This window comes from Pyrgilauda ruficollis, unplaced genomic scaffold, assembly GCF_017590135.1.
Source record: "Pyrgilauda ruficollis isolate IOZ18807 unplaced genomic scaffold, ASM1759013v1 scaffold17, whole genome shotgun sequence".
Taxonomy (NCBI): Eukaryota; Metazoa; Chordata; class Aves; order Passeriformes; family Passeridae; genus Pyrgilauda; species Pyrgilauda ruficollis.
In genome coordinates, this window is record NW_024515875.1 from 6,695,063 (window position 1) to 6,718,402 (window position 23,340).

General features: G+C 44.7%; 1 protein-coding gene across 1 annotated transcript in view; it reads right to left on the minus strand.

The window, feature by feature from the left end:
* LOC121351593 (limbic system associated membrane protein) overlaps positions 1-23,340 on the minus strand; it is a 298,749-nt gene that overhangs the window by 39,456 nt on the left and 235,953 nt on the right. The gene's annotated exons all lie outside the window — the stretch shown is intronic.

Genomic DNA, 23,340 nt, shown 5'->3' on the forward strand with positions numbered 1-23,340 from the left:
TAACAGCTTGGTTACAGCACGGGGCATTCAGAGACAGAGAACATGAGAGTCTGGTGAGCATGAGTGAGTACCAGCTGGTGTGTGGGCAAGAGCTGCCGAGCATCGTAAGGAAAGCAGTGCCAAAGACTGTGGGGATGCAAGAGGAAATGCAGGTGGGTGAAAGGGTGCCTGGGGGTCAGACTGCACATATGTGTGCATGTCTACAGGTGGTGGAAAAAACACGTGGAATAATGGGTGTGGGATTGGAAGTAGGGCAGAGCATTTAGATGAGGATGTGAAGGGAGGAAGGCTGGCAGGCAGGGGAGAGGGTGAGAGGATGAGCACAGGGAGTGTCTGTGGACCTGAGTGTGGAGGTCTGAAGTATGGAGTATCATTTGCCTCCCAAGTGTTGCATGGTGCCTCCATCCACATAGCCTCATGCACATCTGCAACATTACACATTTGGCAGGTGGTAAAAGACCCCTCATTAATGGCTGAAAATCTCTAACACCTGGTTTCAAACTCCCCTGAAAAGCAGAGGGGGAGTGAGGCTGCCATTTGATGATGGCGGCCATAAAAACCCCAAACCTTCCCTTTTTTCTACCTAACTTGTCTTCACAGCACTACAGAATCCTTGCTGAAGGGTTTCTGGTCTAAGTTGCATGGAAGCTGCTCCCTGCTTTTTGCAGCTGCGCTGCTGGACAGCACCATATCTTCTCAAATGTTCTGACTCCTTTTGGCTGCAGATATCAAGGTAAAGATGTCAGGAATATGGTGTTACGAAAGACACCCAATGTGACAAGGCACATCCTCCTACCTCAACCACTCACTTCATTTCTTCTACATGCAGTGGAGCTCTCTGCTTTCTCTTGCACGTATCTTGCTATCATGCACAGGGTCCTTTCATTTGGTTCCCTCATGTGCACTCAGTAAATTACACATGTGCATGGACACACATCCTGTAAAGAATGTCATGCAGTAGCAGGACACATCCTCTTTTTTCCTGTTACAGGGGTGCAGGACCATTGCAATTCTCCATCAGCTCTTTAGGAATTTGCTCCACTTCCTTTTTCCAGTGGTGTAGGCCAGAGGCCCTTGTTCTGCAATTGTGCCTCACAGTTTATATGATTAAATGTAGCATCTGCAGCTATATTAGCTGGGCTATTAGTGACAAGTGCTATCAATCCTCATACTTCAGTGAATAAACTGATCACCAGCTGGGGATAGAAATCTCCCCTTGTCTCTCATCACCATAACATACAAAGTGCTTTATGTGGGTTTCAGAGGGAGGGAAACAAAGAGAGGTGGAATATGAGGATGACAAATAGTTTGGGGTATCTTCTATTCTTTCTTTGGTTCTCTGCTTTCCGAAGAACACAACAGACTTTTTTTTTTTTTTTTTTTTTTTATAAAATTGCCATAGGTGGCTCCTCCAAGGCTGGTCTAAGTTTTACTGTGGGTGGGGGAAAAACACAACAATTGTGCCCTCCCATCTGGCCTCCAAGGACTAAGAATTCATCCACAGTAATCATCTATGCCTCTTGGATTGAGGCCCTATGGCACTTTTACTGGATAATAGCATATCTTAATAACCAGCATTTCAATCAAATTCCTTTCTATCACCTTTCCAGCACCAGTACTCTGTCTGAGTACTCTGTATAGCTAGGATTCAGTAGGGAAAAAAAAATCCTGCAACTTTGACCATAAGCTATTGAAATAATATTAAAAAACAGGTTTTCAAATGCCCTCTCTTTAAACACTTATTTCTCAACTGCTCTCAAAACTGCTGTCCTTGTATTTCTAAGTCCAGCATGCCAAAAGGGATGCTGGGTTTGATTATAACAGCTTCCTGGCTTTTAGGTTATGCCAATATCCTGGTGGAATTTTATACAACTAATCTCAGCAGTCTGCAGTTGCAGAACAGTTAAGGATGGGAGGAATGTTAAAATGGCAAATTCACCTGCAGACTGTATTTTCTCACTACTTCAGGAGTAGAAGGTCTTGACATAATTTTCAGGCAGTATGAGCTTGCATATACAGGGGGATGCAAGGAAGGAGACAGAAGAAGAGAGAAGAAAGGAGAATGGAGAACAGGGGAAGAACTGTCAAGACAACAAATAATTTAAAAAGTAGCATGGAGAAGATAGTTTGTGAGACCCAAGTCTTCAGGAAAAGGACTGAAAAGGAAATAAATAAAGAGACACAGAGCAATGAGATAGAGATTAAAGTTTGATTAAAAAGAAGTGAGGGGATGCAGAGGGTTAGGGCAAACAAGCAGAGCCTGAGCAAGGTGAATTGCCATGGGAAAGCAATGGGGAATGCAGTTAGTGTTGGCCGAGAATACAACATACAAGGGGTAACTGAGGCCAGAGTCTTCCAGATGTATTACTGTTATATTGATCTGTGGTAAACAATTTCACTGCTCACAGGCAATTCATGGCTGTTGGCAGTACCACTGAGGGCCTTGGACACTTATGTGCTGTGTATACATGCAGAGGCATAGGAGGAGAAAAAAGGTAAATTCCCATGACCTTTGGTAATGAGGGCTTGGGATGGAGTGGGAATGTTTGGTGCCAGCTCCCCCTCCTTACTTTCTGTCTGCTTCATCTCATTAAAAGAAGATAAAATACACCATATGAACAGCCATCCCATTTCTAGACAAACAAGTGCTCTTATTGCTACCTTCTCAAATACAGAGAGCTCCTCTGAAAAGTCTGCAATTCATGGAGCAAAAAGACAAAGAAGAAACCATAGTTGTCCCCACTCCTTCCAGCACTGCAGGAGACCTAGAAGATAATCTGCAGCACTTTCCATGCAGGCCTGGAAGAGCCCCTGTGAGTTTCTTTTGCTCTTGCTGTGAATGCACCATGGTTTGCCTGGAGGTGAATATGGTTGCTGAGAGGCTCAGGGAAGAAAGAAACAGAGAACCTCTCCAGTCACTTGTCACAGGGCTGATTTGAGGCTTTGGTGCCCTCACTTACAAATGTGTTCTGATGGGCAAAGGACACGTTCCAGCTCCACCAGCAGAGCTGATGTCACACAGCGGAGCTGGGCCTCTGGATGCAGGTATGGGAGGGAGCCCATGGGTTGGAATGCAAGCAGGAAGCTGCTGCAAGAGGAGTTGAGGATGAAACTGAACCTGCTGGAGACCACAGGTCTGGCTCCTTACCCAACAGGAGAAATGGCTTTGCTGCTCTTGATCTCCTGAACAAGCAGCTTGCCCAAGAAGGCTCTCATCTGCTATATACAATGAGAAGGCTGAGGTCTGCTATGAGGGGAAAGAGTTCTGCACTCAGATCTGATGAATTCTGGCTTTTTCTACACTCATTACCTCTTCCAGCGGGAGGCACTTGTAGGGAGTCATGGGAGAGAGATGGAGAAATGAAAAACTGAGATACCTATTCAGGTATTTCTTTACTGAATCCCAAAACCTTCCTGAGCTCTTTCCAAACAGAAGTTGGCTGAAGGTGACATATAGCCCTCTGAATCTGAACCTCCTTGGGACATCTGTGCACACTGGTCCTGTCAGCATGCTATGTTAACTCATATATCACTTGTTTAATGATTTAGGGATTTGACCACTTTAGCTTGGGAGCAGATAGTGAATTGAAGGCAGGAAGGTTTGAGTCCCTGTGTTTCTGTACACTCAGTCATCCTCAAAAGTGGTTGATATCTTCACAAGCCTAAAGGCAATCTTGGCTTTTTCAATTAAAGGACGAAAAAAAGAAGAAAAAGAAAGAAGAGACATTTAGGAGTCCTCAGAGAGACAGAGAAGGTTTGATGCTGGCAGAGAATAACTAGCACTGCTTAGAATCACGAGGAGGAAAATGGTCTTGCTCCCCTTTCCAGGCTCTCCTTTCCAGGCAGGGAAACCTCTCCCACCTGCACTGTGGTGCCCATCCCCGTCCCTGTGCAGGAAGCAAGGCCTTAAGAGATGAGGCAGGAATAAGGGCTGTCAAGATCCTCACCTATGTTCTTTGCTCTGCTTTCTACATGGTAACTATGGAGGTATAAGCAGCTTTTACAGGTCTAAGACCAGAGCCTGGTCCTGGTGACAGATTAAATCTCAGCTTAGTCTTTCTAGGGAATGAGGCTGCAGAAATTCTTACTGAGATTTCTCAGGAGAAACGCAGTCTAAGTTAGATTCAGACTAATAGCTTAACACTTGTTCCTTTCTAATAGCAGAAAATGCCCAAGGCATTTTTCTTGTGCTTGTGCAAAGACACTGATCACAAACCTGTATACAGCACCACACTCTGGGTCCCTTCTGCAGAGAAAAATCATTAAGCAAAATCATACGCATACACCCAGCAAAAAAGGCAGAAGATGAAAAACAAAATTGTGTGCAGAGGGAACAGCCACAGCTGTTTCAATTTATGAGACAAGAAATTGTATTTCAAAGAGAATACAGAAGTTTTCCCCTTTGAGAAAGTTATTAACCAGAATTTGCAATAAACCCCACGCCATTTATATGCCTCTAAACTGAAGGGCCCTGATAGAGATTATATTGCATTCTGCATGGCTCTGCTCTGCCAAGAAGAGCTCTCAGCCTCAGACCTTGCCATCCCAGAGGTCTGAATCACCTCTCTTGCTTTTTTACCCATCAAAGCCCCACTTCAAATTTCTCACCCTTTTTTTCCTCTCTTCAGTTCCTATACCTCTTTTGTCTTTTCAGATTTTCCTCTTGCTATGTCTCCCTCCTCCCCTTCCTCTATTATTCTACTTTTTATCTTTGAACCCTTTTTGCCTTCCACCTGTATATAGGTCCACAAGACTGAAACCTGACTGCAACTCAGTTGAGCTCCTACAATGACAAAGAACATTCGTGCAGGAATAGTGTATTGGTGAAACATCTAGGAGAAGAGTTCTCATACTTGCAGCTTTGTTTTGCTTTTATAGCTGTCTGTTACACAGCAATTGCTTTAAGGGGGATGATGCCATATTGCACCACATGGCTGGAAAAGACTCCATCCTTTTACTTCAAAGCTGTAAAGAACTGAACCAGGGGGTGGGGAGCAGAGAAGGTAAAAAAAATACACTACAGCTGAAGAAATATGCTACAGCTAAAGAGAAATCACTTGGAGGTGTTGGCAGCAAAGAACTTCACTTACAGAACCTAGGCTGCTGGAGATTTCCTTGAAGATGACCCACTGAAGATGTGTTTGTTTTGAACTGGTAAAGGCTGGCGCCTGTTTGTACTTGAGGACTCTAGTGGGATGCTCAAGGCTAATTAAAATTTTTTTGCATGTAGTAGCTTTGATGGTTAGCACATAAACAAGAAAGCAAGAAAACAACAGAAGATACCATGGTGGTATCAAGAGGGACTCCAACACAGAGAGAGACAGAAGGTTAATCCAGCAATACCGTGCATACTGGCTCTCAAAAATTGAAAATTTAGCGTGGAGCATATATCCATGCTTCACTCTCATTTGTTAACAACTAAATAAGTAACTTAGGGAGGTGATAGATTATCCATGAGGGAAAAACAATGAATCAATGAGTTATATAAATAAAGGGCCCTTAAAATTCTCTCATTGCCAGAGGACAGACAGTGGCCTCAGTGGACCACTGCCCTTTCTTCTGGCAAGGCTGCTCTTAGACAAGTCCTCTGTGTCCTGTTTCTTTCCACTACTATCTCACAGTGTTTCAACACACATTTTTCCATTGTGAATCTAGCTGTGTGTGGTCAACTTTATATAACAGAATTTGTATGCAGCAACCTGGAATGAAAGCATAACAAGCACAGCAAAATTGATATGCTTCTCATTAAAAAAACGAAAAATCCTCCCTTACCAAGTTTGACCTGGTAACTATATCTCCCTTTTGGACAATATATAATGTGCTGTACATCCAACTGAAGCAATAAATAAGCCATCATGTAAAACAAGAAACATCTTTCTAATAGGGCAGTGAGTGTTTGGCAAGCACTCATTGATTTAAACATCAGCCAAACAGTAATGATTAAAAGATGAGAAAAGTGCCTGGTCTCATTCAAGAACCCAATCAACATGTTACAAAAATCTTCCATGTTTTTACAAAATAGCTCTCTGGATAACACCTGCTGAGGAGCGTCCAAGGCACTCAGGTAGGAAATATTTGACCCTGCTGCCCAAAACCTCTCTGTTCAGAAAGCAAAAGAGTTCAGTTCCCAGTATTTGGAGTCTTGCAGTTTTGCTAGTGCATGAGTTATGCTATGTATGAAGCAATAGCTCAGTCTTCCACAGCAAACAGCGGTCGGTACCCACACCAGTAAATGGTGGGTCTGGTCCAGGATGGGAGCAACAGCAAAACCAGCTGCTATCTAGCACTATAAAAGCAGCTTTTCCCTGTTTCCATTGCATACTCCTGCCTCTGCTGGCCAGTGAAGCCTCCTTTGTATTCAGAGATACCCACTCATGGTTTTAAGCCTTTCTGTAGCCCAACCCAAAACCCAGTGTCAAACAGGCTTATGCTGAACCACTAAGGGTTTTGAAGTCAAACAAAAACAAATTGGAAAAAATACAGCAGACTGGAGACAGTCTTTACAGTGAGCATTCTATGAGGCTGGCAGGAAAGTGACTGAGCATCTTACTGACTTGTGCAATACTGCTTCTCTTTCAATTCAATACTGCTTTTAAACAACACACTGAATTGTCTCAGGAGACTCCCTGGTTAGGGGTTCATCTCCACACAGCTCTTCCTGTCCATCTCCTTTTAGCAACCAGCCTTTTTTTCCCAGTTCTCTCAGTATGAATACCTCTGCAGTGAAAAGCTGTTTTTCTGTGCAATCCCCAATTTAATACTCTGACATGAGATCAACATCTTGCTGCTGTTTCTTCCTGTTAGTAAAGTTCTATCCCTGCCTTTTATGCCCCTTCTCCTTAAGTCTTTCAATTTTTCCTCTTCTCTCTGCCCTGCTTCACCCCTCGTGGTGGGGTTTGTGTTTTTTCCCTTTCCTCCTCTCCTGGAAACGTGCCAGCAATACAGCAGAAGGGAGCACATTGAGAAAGGTTAGGCAAACACAACATTATGATCAGAATCAGCAACATATTGCTCATTAAACATTTAAAATCAACAGTTGCTGGCTTGATCTGCCAATATTGTGAGAAATGCCAGTTTTAGCTCAAGGTGCCTCCTGTTTCCAAAATGGCTTTATTTATGATGTGGGAGCTGGTGGCTGTGAGAACAAAACCCTACCTCCAGCGGCCAACAACACCCAAGCTACAGGCAGCTCCATGGAAAGTTCCCCAGTGAGCACCAATTGCTTCTGCATCCCCAACACCCCCTCTGCTTTCCAGAAACAAATGGATGTGTAAGAGCACAGAAATGTGTTTGCAGGAGATAAATTATTTATCTGAAATTTACTGTTGTAAAGTCAGCGTAATTCTCAAATCCGCAGACATATTTTATGCACTGATAGGACATTTCAAACAGGGGCATTTGGACTCATTTCTTCCCTCCTCCTGCAAGTATTAACACAATAATGCCTCACCTGGAAAAGAAAAGAGCTGGAGCTGGAGCTGGCAAAGCAGTAGGATAATAGCCTTGTAGTTTCATATTGTGTCCCAGGAAAGTTCTGCTTCTCGATAAACACATCAGCATAACACTCTTTTTCCTCCTCCCTACAACCTCTGTGATATTTGCATTTATATTTTTTCTGCCTAGTCTACAAAGTCGATGCCTTTAGTAGTTGGAAAATCAAGCTTTATGCCATGCAAGGTACAAACTTGACTACTGAGGGCAAATCTCAGAGCACTCCAGCTCAGTCAGTATCTTCCCTCCTGCCCTGCAGCAGTCCCCGCTCTCCCAAACCAGGTCAAAGGCAGGTCACTCCTACACCCATGCACATGTCCACTGCATACGTACCATTACATGGACATTGTCCTCTCTTATGCTGACTTCTGGGACATTCCTGTATCAATCAAGGCCTATAAAAATTTCCATTCTTTCAGGAGCTCCTTGGTTAGTGCAGCGTGCCTAAAACCATGCCACTGATCCAAACGGAGATTCTTTCTTCACAGAAAATAATTGTGGGGATTTTTTGCCAATTATTCTGAAGGGACCAGAGATGGATCCTAGGTATCAATGTGAAGATCTATTTACTCTCAATTGCACTTGTTTGAAGCATGAAAAATAAGACTGTCTTCTGCTAACACAGGACTAAAAAGGGCAATTATAAAGCACACAGTTCACACAACAGATAACCAGCCCAACATTTCTGACAAGCTCTTGTCCACTGAGTAATAACAAGTCCTGCAGATGCTCACAGGCACCCTCCACTTTAGGTCAGTCAAAATGAAAATAAATATGGCTTGGTCATGTCTCTCCCTTTGTTCTACATGGGTGTATTTAAACAAGTGCATGCTCAAAGAGAGGCCAATGGCTTGCTCAAGGCTCCAGTAAATCCAAAAGACAGCAGGAAAGACTGCAGTTTTTCAGAATGTGAGCATTTTTGAGAAATCTGATAGAATGCTTCCAACAATCTAGAGTTCCTGCAGAGAACTCCCAAAAGCTCCTCACTTTAACAATAATTCTGTAAGTAGATGCACTCCCCTGCCTGCCACTTAAGAAACCTAATCATATACCAGATCCTCCATTAGAGTTGGCCACTCCACAGCACAGGAAAAGTAGGAAGTAATTTTCACTGAAACATGGTCTAAGCAACTTGAAATACTGCCACTAGAGTTTTCAGAAGAAAAAGAAAAAATAGACTCCTTTTGATAGAAAACCAGTTACTCACTCTCATTCTTGCACCTGGCATCTCTTTTGTTTGTGAATCCAAACAGACACCTGACATTTGGTCAGATAAAACATGCTGGATTTTCACTGATTGGAGAAAGTCTTCACTGTGGCCTCAGCTGGCTATTTTTGTATGCTGTTTGATATTTAGCAGGAAAGATGGAGCTCTTCTTCTCACCCTTTCCTAGCTAATTACCAGTCACTGCTGTTGACAGGACTGCAGGGCCCTGCTCAGGTCAGCCCCAAGGACTGTGCTCTTACACTTATGTTCTGTGGCAGCAACTGATGATGAAAAATTGCTGCTGCACCAACCCAGACACCAGGCAGCCACAGAGATCTCACACTACTGCCCCATTATGGCACCATGGATCTGGACAGACCTGGGCCACACCTGGCAAGTGGCCCTCAAAAGGTGAGGCAGGCTGTGACACACCTACTCACCTTAAACAGAAATGAAATTGTCAGTGTTAACTGAGGTAAAGATGTGGCTTTGGGTCAGTTTTCTCCAGTTTTTTAAACCAGAACTTAATCAGAACAGCTCTCTTACTTCATCAGAGGCATCCAAAGAGACAAAGCAGCAGCAGATTTTGGTAAACAGCCAGTGATTTGACCGAGCAAGGACTGTAAAGGAACATAGATGTAATCTCCTGGATCTGAAAAATGTACAACTTGCAAAATACCACCAAAACCTGAAAGAAACCCTGCTGTAATGAAGCACAGATGATCTAAGCTCTAGGTAAAACAGATAATTTAAACAGAAACAAAGCAAGTCCAAGTTTCTACACATGGTACTGTGACCTGAGGACTGAAGAGAGAGCAGCCCCACAACGCAGCATTATGATTTTTCTCAAAACCCAACAGCGTCCAAATGATTTGCTCAATTTGCAATAGAATTACATGTTTCGGCAGTCCAATTATTTAATCATGTAATTGCCTGGAATTTTTGTCCTAAAATGAGCGCTCAATTAATCTGCCCCTTTATTAGTCCAGGAAGCTCCCTGAGTCCCCAGGGGTACATCAGCATGCAGACCCTCATGGTTTGAAGTGATGCGGCACTGCAGAACAGTATCAGTGTCAGAAACATCTCACAACCTCCTCCCAAGAGGGTTGCTGAGGACTCGATCCTTCAGGCCACAGGTCTCCGTAATTGCCTTCTTTATCTGAACAAGGTGAAATAGCTGTGAAGGGGTAACTTTTTATCGATTTAGTTAAAGTGATGTTACCCGTCCTCTAGTCAGCATTCTCCTATAACTTCCAGAATGTTGTGTTTCTTTCAGAACAGGCAGATTCAAAGTAAAGTAAAAAATCATAATAAGTCAATCATGTGCAACTCCATAACAGGGTCAATTTTAACATTACACCTTTGGTTAAATGGCTGCAACTTGCTCTTGTAGCCAAGCTCTGAGCTCCATTTTTAAGAATAGGTATCACACCAAAAGCTATTTTCTTATGAGAAACCCTAGAAATAAGTTTCAAGCCTCAGAGAGAAGGATTAATTTGCTAGTAATGAAAGTGACACACAGGGAAAATGTAAAATCAATCTTGTGTTTAAAGGCAGAACAACACTGGCTCCACTTCCTTTTTTTTCTTTCTCCCTCATTTTCCTCCCCTCTCCCCACAGTGGCTTGTTACCACTGAGCATACATTATGCACATTACCCACAAGCCTCTGCTTTGTTTAAATTAAAAAAAGAAACAGCGTTTTTAATCAATCTATTTGCACTCTTCTGCCACAACTCACAAAAGCAGTTTGATTTCTTTTCATTGCTCTCAAGAGAGCTGAACACAGATGACTAAAAAAACCACTGCAAACTAGTAATAATAATAGCAATAGTAGCAATAATAATGGTGACACCCCTCCCAAATTTAAAAAAAAATTAAAAAAAAAAAAAGGAGAAAGAAGAGGCACTGTTAGTCTTGATCGAAAACAGATCAAAACACAGACTGTGTTATCAAGTAACAGATCAAACTTGAGCAAAACTCAGTGATTCAGCTTGTTCTGACCTTGGTCATCCCTCCCTCATACCACCACCACATACAATCAGTGGCAAAACAACAGAGGAACCCTTCAGTCCTGTAAAAATCAGGTTGTTTGTCTGCACTTTTTCTCCAATTCCTGGCAATCCTGCTATGTGTGCATTTGGAAATTAAGTTATTCCTAGAAATTCAGACCCCATCTTGTGTTTCACATACACCATGATTCAAACACAGAATTAAAAATAGTAGAGAAATGGTTAGCTGGTTTTGTTTGTAGTGAATTGCAGTCATAATTCTGTTGTTCAGATCTGAGGACTCCTAATTCTTTCCTTCTTTCTCCATTAAGACAACAGGAGGAAAAACAGACCATTGCTTAATAAGGCTATATCATGCTGAGAACTCCTGCTCAGTTTTCTATCCGCAAACAATTTTACACAGTGAAAGCCTTTTCCTTCTTCTTTCTTCAGCTGAAGAGAAAAGAAAAACAACCTTCCCAAGAAGAAACCTTAAAACAGAACCAGGATCTCTTCATTGCTGGACCCCTAATGGGGGTAGACCGTGCAGCCACAGGAACTGGCTCCTCACTGCAGATGCTCTTCTCTACCACCCTAAGGCAGCACCCATTCTACATCTGAAACACTTCACATGATCTATACACCAGTATGGGGTAGCTACTGCTAGATGTATGAACATACTTTATTTTTTCAGACTTAAATATACTCCAAGTCTCATATGTTTTAGACTCCTGGACTTAGTGTTCCAGCAGTAAAGATCCTGCCAACACGGTGATATGTCTCTCTGCTCCAACCCTGATACATAACTTGTCCCTTTTGGCCATATGAAAGACATCCACAGTACATTAATGCTAAATTATATTCACAGTTTAAACTGTGAAAAAGATTTACTGTTCAAAGAAGTAAAGCCAGGGACCATATCCAAGATACAAATCTAGATGCTAGTTCAAAATGCAAGCATTTTGGGTCGTCAACACCTTAGGGTTGGTTTATACTTATCTCCAACCAAAATATTGCCATTTCCCCCTGCAGCTTAAAACGTGGAAGAGAAGGAAGGGTACTGATCATCTTCCTAACTGCTTCTTTGTAGCAACCACCTGCATAGGAAATAATGCTGGTATTTGTCACGGGTTTTAAGAGTATTATTAGATGCTCTGTATGCACATAAACTCACTGGCTCTGGATGACTTAACTCTGGAGAGCCGTAGAGCGGTTGGAGTTGGAAGAGAGATTAAAGATCACCTGGTTCCAACCCTCTGCCATGGACAGTGACACCTTCCACTAGACCAGATTGCTTTAAGGCTCACCTGGGTTTGCCTTGAATATTTCCAGAGATGGGGCACCCACAACTTCTCTTAGCAACCTGTTCCAGTGCCTTAAACACTCATACAGTAAAAAATTTCTTCCTTATATCTGATCTAAAGATACCTTCTTTCAGTTTAAAGCCATTTCCCCTTGTCCTAAATGCCCTTGTAAAAATTCCCTCTCCAACACTCTTCTTAGCTCCCTTTAGGCACTGGAAGGGGCTCTAAGGTCTCCCTTCAGTCTTCTCTTCTTCTGACTGAGCAAGCCAAACACTCCAGTCCATCCTCATAGGTCCTTTTAGGACTTTTTTAGTTACTTACACCCAGGCTGGAGAGTTGATGGCAACTGCCAATACTAAACTGTGCCAAGTGCAAAAAGAAACCTTGCCACCTCTTCCTGTGTGCACTAAAATCAGATTGCTTTCCAAGATCCTGACATGCTTCTGATTATTCTTTGATCTCCATGTCCAAAAATGTATTAGAGCAGAGATTCCCATCATCCTCTGCCACAGGAACTTCATTCCTTTGCCTTAAAAATCTTGATTATAGGTAAAACACTGGTTGTAAAAATAAGACAGTAGAAGAAATTCCCACTGATTCACTAATTTTTCAAGGCAAAGGATGCTCTTCTCAAATGCCAGAAACACAGGAGTTTCATCAGAGAAAGCTCCATCTGCCTCATCCACCTCATTCCCAGCAGAAACAATTCTGCAACTGGAATTAGTTTTTTTTTTTTGTTTTTTTTTTTCACTGCTGATGCACAAGGTGAAAGAAAATCTCATTCACTTTTTGTTCCACTGGGTCTGTGAGGTTGAGAGAAATAGGCAGCCATTTACACCTGCATGGTAAGAAGATGGGCCTCAAATACAGGGGAAACAATGCTGCTTCATGAGTGTGTGGTCACATAGTAAAACAGGGATTAATGGATAAAAATCAGTCCAGCTACTATTAGAATTTCCAATAAAGCAGAAATCCTTTAGGATCTCCTGAGGAGAGACAGAACTCCCACCTCCCACGCAATGTCAGTTTATCACTGACTCACTGCACTGCAGGACAACCACAGGCCAGCAGACCCCTGTTTCAGCAGCCTTAATCCACTCCAGCATGCACAACAGGGTGCAGAGGTAGTCAGCAGTTTGCCTTCTCTCCTAGGAGCAGGAAGCAGCCTGGATGCTCCTCTTATCTAGTTCCTGGAAGCTTTGGAAGAAAGGCTTCAACACCAAAGAGCTTCAGCTGTCTCCTCAAGATTTTTGAACAGCAGGTAGTTCAAACAGACTGCTCAGTCTGAAGCGTCTCTGGTGTCAGGGTTGAGCAGGAGAAGGAGAAGAAATGCTCTTTAGCGCTTGGACATATGAAGACTTTTGAAATCTACACAGTATTTTCTCCCCTGCTGAGTTTTATTTCCTAGCGAAGAGCAACCATTATATATATATAAATAAAATACCACCTCACATTTTCACCAATCATTCACCATTTTAAATCCCCACACCTACTGTGCAAATGCTTTCTGGGGGGAGATTTCTCTCCTGAAGTTTTGCTATCTGATCACCTTCATAAACAGACTGAAGAATATTCTGTTGATGCACAATGTACAGAATGGGCAAAGCCCTGCTCAGATATCACCATTAACCTCTGCTACAGCCCCACTGATGCAATGCAGCTGATGGAGCCTTGCTGACATGCTCTGGAAGGGCAGACAAGAACTAGGATTAGGGACGAGAGCCAAAATCTGGAGAGGTTCAGTGTGGAGCTTTCTGATGATCCTGAATCTCTTCTGAGTACTCCAAAAGAGCTCTGTGTCTGTGTGTATTTACATATAAATGCCTGTGTGCTTTTGCCTGTGATAGAGGGCTTGACTCTGCATGGGAAGGTGAGGAATATGATCTCTTTTCCTTCCTTCTCCACTCAGAACATTTTTGTTTTCTTTTGCATTTCTTCTAGGTTTCCTTGGTTTGTGAAGCACACAGGGCAAGACCCAGAGCTCCTGAGAACCGCAAAGCCCATGGCGCTGAGCAGAATGGCTTGGATGGCTGGTACATCACACACAATACAGCTCAGTCTTCAGCTGCATCAGCCTTCCTTATCTCAATCTTCAGCTTCGTACTGGTTTGGCAGTTCTCCTCCTCTTTCTGTTTACATCTTTGTTCTTCAAGCTGTATCAAAGCACCTGGGGCTTCACCCTCTTCCTTGGGCACCCTGCCCCCAGCTCTGCCAAGAGTCCTAACAAGCACTACGGAGACAGGGAATGGAGAAAACCTTGATTTTTTTTGTCTTTATTTTTCCTCCTTCTTTGCTTTTCAGGATCCTCTCCTAGATGAGTGGCTAACTGCCTAGAGCAGCTTTAATTCCTCTATGGCAACACTCTGCACTGCCAAGAATTATTCACAGAGGACAGAAACAGGATGGGGCAAATGTGGAGGGAAGGCAAGTGGAGCAAACCAAAAAAGAATGAGCAAATGATTGCAAACCAATGGGTGTCAGCAGACAGGAGGGGAGGGAAGGAACAGGGAGGCTGTGACTGAGGTGTTTATCCCTTGGTGCAGTCACAGTTACCATGCAACTGGGATCAGCAGAGCGATGAGGGGGGTGCTCTCCCCCAGGAAAGCTGTGAGCAGCACTCAGCCAAGCAGCTTCTGAGACACCACACTGCCACCACCATCTCCCAGGGCAGCCCAGCCCACCCCTCCACTTGCCCAGGCACTGGGATGAACTGATCTCTCCTGAGCTCATGGGGCACACATTTGCCAAGGCCCTGCAGAGCTGCTCAGCGCTTGGGCAGGGAAGCAAAGCTGCTTTTGCAGTTGTAAGTGGTGCTGTTTGTAGCACCCCAGAGACAGAAAGAAACCAGCAGCTGGGATGGAGGCAGGGGACTGGTTTGGTACTGCTCTCAGACAACAATGTGCTGCTGCACTGCAGAGGGAGCACACTGATATTAAGGGCTCTCTGCGCTGTGCTGGAGGATGATGAGTGCATCTCAGCCAGCTGAGATGGTGGGATGCTGGGCTGCTGTCTGGGGGCATGAGCTGCATGATGCTGGGCTCCTCCAGCCAGGCATCTGAGTCCAGCAGCCCAGGGTGAAGGGAAATTCCCACAGTACAATGGGGTCAACTAAGCAACACCATTTGTTGAGATGAAGCTGAAGAAATGGCTCCCTCTGGCCTGACACAGGCTATCCTCACAGGCCAAAACCACAGGAACAAGATGACTGGAGAGGCTAAGCCTGCAGAGTTGCTGTGAAAGCTCTTTCCCCATGTTACTCAGCGAGGCAGGTTGACATCAACTCCAGTTTACAGGTGTCCCGTGGGGTGAGATGGCTTATCCAGCATCCCCCCAGCCAGACAGTCTCTCAGGTTTGCCCCAGAGTCTCTCTGACACTGGGTGCTGCCCTCAAAGCCCCTTTCCCTTTGTGGGATGGGCTTCCAGCTACCAGTGTGCCTGGGAGATGAGACAGGAGAGGGTGATTCCAGTGGCAACATGCTTAGGCCCCTGACAGCTCTGTAAGGCTGCCCTGAGCCCCTGGGCACGTGGGCTGGTACGTGCCTCCCCTGGTGCTCTGGGCTCCCCCACCCTGGGGCTGACAGTCAGTGCCAAGCCCGAGAGGGGCTCCAGCTGGAAATATCCAGGGCACAGTGGGGGGCTGACAGGCAGGCAGAAGAAGAAACAGATGTGGAGCCGATGTGGTGTGAGGACTGTGTTTGACCTGCTATATAGCTAACATCAAAATCAATCTACCCACTGTAGCTGGTCCTCCACCCCTTGGCTACCACCCCCCTTGAACACCTACAACAACATATTATTCCTTTCACCCTCTGCCAAACTCATCTGTCTTTTTGCTGTATCTGCTTTCACATCCTCTTCATTCCTCACTTAAATATCTCTCCTCCCTTCATTTTTTCCAGTGTCTTTGTTTCCCCATTGTGCTTTCTATTTTCCCCATTTTATTTCTTGCACCCCCCCACACCCCCTTATCTATCAGCTGCCTCTGCTGTCCATCCTTTCCTTCATCATACTGTCCTAGCATTTTAAGCCAGCTAAATATCTACCCATCCTCCCAGCCTTTCACTGTGACATGTATTTGTGCGGCATATCTATTTATTAATTTCCTATATAGAAAATATCAGCAGGTTTGGTGTTTGGCTTTTTTTTTTTTTTCCTACTTGCTTCTCTCTCCCTCTCCTCATCATTATGAGAAAATAATGAGCTGTTTGGTCTGTTTTACTTGTCAGGGGGAGGAGGGGAGAGAAAGGAAGGGCATGTGGGAGTAACAAGCCAGGTGCCCTGGATTGTTTGCCTGGAAAGTTCTTTCCTCTTTCTTCCTTGCCCACTGTGGCCTCATTTATCTAAGGATGTAGCAGCTTTTACTGTACATTATGAAAAAGCCTAAGAAAGCAATCATTCTGCAGAAGAGGAGCCAAGAGAAGCCATTAGGAACACAGGGGCTCTCTGCTAATCATTACCTGACACTTGCCCAGGGCTGGCAGCTTGCAAGCAGGTTTATGATTGTCTCCCATGGCCCACACATGGGGTGTTACATGAGGATTTTTCAAATGCTTCCCTGATTCTGGATGTTCATACAGAAATATGTCTTAAACTACGAGTTGAAGTAGGAGATAAAAATAAGAGGACCACTGCTACCTCTTCCAGCCTTGTGGTCCTACTGCATCAGTCACTGTTTATTGCTGTTGCCATCTGCTTGCCATCCTTGCTTGTGGCCTCAGACCCTCTCCTGCAGGTAGGTACCACTGCTGTCTCCTGCACAGTCAGACATTGTCCCTGAGCCCATATCCTTTTCCTTTAGACTTTTATGGCACTGCTGCTTTCCTAAGCACATTCCCAAACTCATGTCTATCACAGTAGACACCAAGAGTCCACTTCAAGCTTGCCCATGCCATCTGTGCCATGACAGACTCCTTTAACCCTCTGCTAGTGCTGGTGAGCACCTGCCAAGGAGAAAAGCAAACAACACTCAGTGGTAGCTCAGCAGTTAACTTGAAGTTGACCAGGCAAAAACTTAAGATGTTAAGCAAAGTATTTTTTATTCCCTCCCCTTACAATTGGCCTGAAATATCATGACGAGCATTATTTATCTTATTAAGTACACTACATTAACCTTGCAAATATGCTAATGAACTAAAGAAGCTGCCTTAGCAGCTTTTTAGAATAGGAAATTAAACATGTTCATCAGAAAGATTTTAATTATTATTATTTCTTAAATGCTGGTGTAATGCAACAGTTTTCCTTCTGCTAGGGGCATCAGAGGAGAAGGATAAGGTTTATATGCCTCCACCCTCAGAGCTGCCCCCAAAATTCAATGTGGGTATTCCTACCCAACCTATACATTAAGGACCTGCTCTGTCCTGCAGCTGCAATTCTGGCCCAGGGAAGGGAAGAGCTGAAAGATCAGGAAGGCAGAGAAGGGAAGACTAAACTGAGTAGCTCTGCTGAGGTATTGCTTTAGCACGGAAAAGGATGCAGATACAAGCACTCTATGCTGGAGGAGGACTGCAAACAGAGGGAAAGGGCCACGTCCTTTGCTCAGGATGAGCTTCCAGTAGTTTCCCAAAGATGCGATACAGACCCTGATCTAGGAGAGCATGGAGAGCCTGATAGCTGTCTCGCTTTGGCACTGGCTTTTGAAAATAACATGCTTGGCCTGAGCAAGGTGTCTCGTTGTCTCCCTGTGCAGGCAGTGGAGAGGGAGAAGTGCCCAGGGAGCCCCTTATCCCAGTGTCACGCCAGTACAATGGCTCTCATTTCCCAGTGCCTCAGGCTCGGAGTCCAGCTTAGAACAGGGGCAAGGCCTGCATGGTTGAACCAGCCCCCGTGGGGGTCAGGGTGATGGAAAAAGGCACCCCTGCACTCTTGTAGCTGCTGGCAGAGGTTTGAGCTGGTGCCATCACAACTTCTTATCCCAAGAACACAACCCTACCACATGCCAAGTCTGGCACAGGCCAAGTGCATCCCCTGTCTAACAGCCTCAAGCTGTGGGCTGGGATGGCTCTTGGGCAGTGTGGAAAAGCAACAGAGAGTGCCACCACTGAAGGCCCTCCTGTGTACAGTGAGTGTACACTACTGATTCACAGCTCTTTCCCTCAGCGTGGTCCTCATGGTTCCCTTTCCCATGGTGACAGACACACCCTGCTTCCCTGGCTGCCTACATCTCTTTCCTGGTAAGAAGCAAAGAGAACGAGATTTTCAAGGGTGGCTTGACAAAACCTACTCCCACCAGGTAGAAAGCTGTGATTCTCTCAGCTTGTTCTGCCCAGGGTCTCATCCAGAGTGACTCCCCACCACGCCTGGCTGTGCTGCTTCTTCTCCACCCAGACAGCCCTTTCTGATGAGTTTGCACTGCTTCCCTTACCACAAACTGCCTGTCACTGCTCCTGTGGCTCCTCGCAGGGCATGGTCAGCTCAGCTGGCACAGGCAGTACAGTCACAAGTGCAATTTCTGATTATTTCTGGGGTTTTTTAATGTGGTGTTAACTGTTGCAGGCTGAGGGCAGCTGCCTTCACAGCTGCTGCAGCTTGCTAGTCTACTGCAGCCAGCATCACCCAGGAGATAAGGCCAAGGAGCACAGCTCTGCACTGCCTACTATCTATCTAAGCTTTTTTCAAGCTTTTACGTTGTTTTTTCTCCTAAGTAAAATCTTAAGAGGGCATATTTAGCCCAGTATCCAATGTCTTTCTGGAGTGTGCTCTGATAAAGGGAAAAAATCATCCCTCAAGCAGCGTAGAGGTGAGGAAGCTTATCCCATGCCTCTGCATGGGAACTGTCACAGCAGGATAAACCAAGGGAAATCAAAAGCTCAGAGATTTACCCAGACACAGAGAAAGGGATGATATTATCCAACATGACATTACATGTTCTTTCTGTAACACAAATCAGCTTCCACTGGTCAAAAGCTGCTCTCCTCTGACATGATAGTCTTCCAGAACAGACTGCAGTGCTGCAGGAGCTCTGAGCAGATTTTTCAGTGTGTTTGTTTTCCCATTAAAATTATTTTCTCTGTAGTCATCACTCCAAGGCTGTCTTTCTGGGAGAGGCTGAGGCAGCACTAACTCGGTGCAGACCCACAGATGGCTCCCTGATAGTGCCTTGCACTGGCATATGGCAAATGAGGAGCTGTGTGCCCTGTTCTCAGGCAGCAACAACGAGCTGCTCCCTGCCGTGTTTTCTGATGGGCAGTGCTTGGACAGCACACCTCTTCTGGCCTTCTCAAAGCTGCTGTCTGTGTGCTGCCTCCTCTTGAACTGGATCTGTATTACAGGAAGTATCTCATCAGCTTGGGCTGCCTCGAAACACAGCTCCAGTATGTCCTGTGATGGAAGGTTTTAGAGGACAGCTATTGCAACATGCTGTTTGATGTCTGCCCAGTCCTGGGGTCTCAAAGGCAAAAATCAAACCTGCAATCAGGAGCAAGCACAACTGAGGTAAAGGAAGTCTGACTCCATCCCATGCTGATTTTTCACTCACTGTCCTTAGCCCACCTGGCCATTCCCGTGGCCCTTGGCCCTCTCTGTCAGCAAACTTGCCGCTCCACAGCCATGGTTAGCAGGAGGTGGAGAAACAGCTTCTGAGCTCTCCTGTGTCTCTGATGAGAGCCCCAAAGTGAGCCCCTTCACCCAGAGAGGTGTGTGCACACCCTCCTGGAACTATGTGAATTACAACTTCAAGACAATAATTTCCTCAGTCCCCAGTCACACCTGTGCCCCAGGACACTGGGTTATTTGGACCCAAATTGCATTTGGTTCCACTGTGCAGATCATGGTGTTGGAGAGGAGCAGTTGCACCATCAGAGTTGAGAGATGGATATGTGGGAGGTGTAGGGAGGGAAGGAGAGATTTGCATGGGGGAGAATGAGGAGACAGAGACTGGAGACACACACATAAGATAAAAAGATTCTTGTTTACATAGAAGGCACAAAAAATGGTGGCACAGCCCTCTTTGCCCATGGCAGCATATTGTCATCCTCTTGGAAACCTTGCCAGAACTGCCATCATGAGAGAGAGACTGAGGGGTGCTGCAGGTAGGGCTACTGGCATGTCTGCTTTCTGGACATGGCACAGGGCACTCTAGGGAGTGCATTTGATCTCTGGCATTTCAAGGACTGAGTCACAAATCGCAGCTGTAAGCTTTACAATATGATCAGCTGATGCTACAGAATGGAGCGTCAGGCAAACATGGAAGAGGTTTAAGGAGGGATGGAGGGAGAAGAGAGGAAGGTATCTATGTATGTGGGAAGGAGGAGCTGTGGTTGCAGAATAAAGCAATTTGCTGAGAAGAATGCAGCAATTTATTTTGAGCTACTACAACTGACCAGTGAATTCCCTTTCATCTCTGACTTATCTCTTCCTTTCTAGTACAAACCTTGGGCAGCTCAGGGCCTGCCTCCCTCCTTCTCTGTGGATAGTGCTGACTTGGGAGGCTAGAGCAGGCCACTGTTATCAGCAGAGCTGCCTTCATCTCAGCTCCTTTTTCCCCTGATGAGTCCAGCAGCATTCCAACTTGCCAGTGGAGAGAGCACAACACACACCCTGATTTTATAGCCAAGCTTTCAGTGGGAGCTGTTAGGTAGGGAGGTCTCCCTTTTTCTCTTTGGGCTCTCTAGCAACAGTTTCCTTCCATCCCAGTCTGTGAACAGTAAATAGGTGGTTTTCATCCCATTTTATTAACCTCAGATTTTTTGGTTCTTTTTCCTCCTTTTTTGCTAAGATTCCTGGTACTCCCAGTTGGTACTGCAAGGCCATACTTGCTAGTAACTGTGTAGTGCCATGCACCCCCCCATGGTTATGTATCCCCTGCATCCTGTTCAGAAAAGTGCTCCACACGCAAACACCAGCAGTACTAAAGGAAATTAATGACTGAACAGAATTGGCTCAGCCCCCTATTCCCTTACTTAATAGCCTCCCTGCTTGCTTTGGAGAAGGACTGCTCTGGTTGCAGGCCAAAAAGCAGAAAGAGAGGTTGTGGGAACCCCCTCAGTTTTGATTTTTCTACTACACAGTTAAAAGAATGGTCAGAATTTTTTAAAAGTTGGAACTGGATAGCAATGCTGGAAAAGCAAAAAGAGGAAAAAAAAAAAAAAAAAAAAAAAAAAAAAAAAAAAAAAAAAAAAAAAAATTACCTGCTCAGGGTAGACTAGCAAAGACCATGACAGGAACTGGATAGCAATGTAGCAATGCTGGAAAAGCAAAAAGAGAAAAAAAAAAAAAAAAAAAAAGCAAAAATAAAAGATTTTTGATAAATAAAAGATTATACAATTCATTTTTTATGCAGGAGCACAGAGTGCACTGGCCTACTCCTTCCTGATGGTATAGCCTCTCAGCTGGCATGACTCCCAGGGGATGCCTGCTGTGTGTGCAGTACACAACTTTTCTGCAAGCAGCAGCCACTTGGCCGAAGACCCAGGTGTACACTGGCAGTCCTGCTCTCACACACCTTCTTCATCTCATTCTCATGACCCTAGGCCACAAAGGCATGAGTCACAACACAGGCAAGAATCACCCTCCTCAGAACACTCAGGACTACTATCACAGCGATGGCCAGGTGGAGCACAGGCTGACTTTATATCTTGCTATTCAGTGCATTGCAGTCACACAGTGATGACCAACAGACTTTGTTCTGAGCTGTGGTACTGTTTCAGTTGCCTCTGTTTCTCAATTCCACCACCTGCTTTGGGGGCAGGAACACGAAGGAGGTTTTGAACAGTGCAGCTCATGCAGGAGGGCACCTGCCCAAGAGTAGCCCACACAGTGTGTGCTGCGCTCTGGCCAGAAGGTCAAAATAGGCAGCATACACTGGGCAAGAATAATTATTCCTTCCTTTGGAGCCTGAAAGGAGAGAGAGTGTCTCTGGAAGTGCTGAGCCCCAGTACCTGAGCTCTTTTTAGAAAATTAGTTCAGACTGACTAGCTTCTACTGGGTTTCAATCCAAGTCCCAGGAAAGAGTTTTTATGGCACCATTAATTTGCTGTACTGATGAAATCTTCAAAAAAAGTCTCCAAAAGCTATATTCTCATTCAGTCTATTTTTTTTGTTTTTAAATTGCATGTCAGTGTCTATGCCAAACACCAACAGTCAATACAGGACTTAGAGGATAATAAATGTAATGTTAATTACATGCTTATTGTTACTCATTTTTAAATAGGTCTTCACATGCAATCAAATAATAAAGTAAAACTGAGGCTCTTTGCAAAGCATACTGTTCCCAAGGAAGCACACAAGAAGCCAGAAAAGTCTCCAGAGAGGGCTCCAGACCTCAGGTGAGGTTCCTAACACCGATCTCCAGGTCTTCTGACAACACAGCCCCAACAGCTAACCTGGTAAGCTGGCAAAGGATACTGGCAAAGAGCAGAGCTGCATATAAAGACACCCAGAATCTCTCAGAATCTGTGATACCCCAGCCCCTTGCTCAAAACCATCCACAAACCAGTAGGGGGAGAGGCAAAGCAGCTATCTACATAAATATCTCTTTGCCTTCCCACCAAAACCACCTTGCTCATGGCAGAATTTCCAGTTCTCTGCAAATGTTAAATTGTTACACTGCAGTATTTCACTCCTTGGTAGGAGCAAAAGTCTTACTCACTAGGGAAAAAAAAAATTATTGCTCCTCAGTTTGTACTAACCTTGGAAGAATCTAAGATAAAATATGTAAAAATAAAATCCTTTGATGATTTTATATGCAGGAGAATGGTGCTATTTTTGAGGAGTCTTTCAGCCCTGTAAAGCTGGACTTCAGATTCGTAAGGTACCTGGATTTGTTGCAGAAGGCATGCAGACAATGTGACTGGTACAGTGAGCTAAAATGTCCTAAACCATTTCCAAAACATTTCATAGTGCCAGACACAATCGTGTCTTTAATAGTAACACACAACAGCATAAAGGATTTACCAAGACAAATTGGAATATGTTGCCTTACTCCTGCATGACAGGGTTACTATATGGAGCTTGTATCCCTCAACAGAGCTGACAAAGCCAGATGCCATCCCTGCCAGCATGCATTGTGTATCTGGGGCAACTTAAGGGCCCTCTGATTGAAGGAAATCCTCCTCCTACCAAACACAGACTGGCAGCAAAAATGCTTCATGGCCGTTTTTTCAGTCTTAATGACTGTAACAGCTTCTGCAATCTTTGTAAGGGAAGTGGCCAAGAAGGGGCAGGAGATTGATTGTCACTCAGCTCTTGCCACGTTACAAAAGGAACTGCGGAGGGAGGGATGCACAGGAAGCCTCAAGGAAGGGAGATAAGGGAACAGAGGGGAAGAACACAGGCTTAAGAGACACACTTCCCACCTAAGCCTGGCTATGGGAATCTGATGAATGAGGATCTTTCTTAATGTGCCTGCGTGTT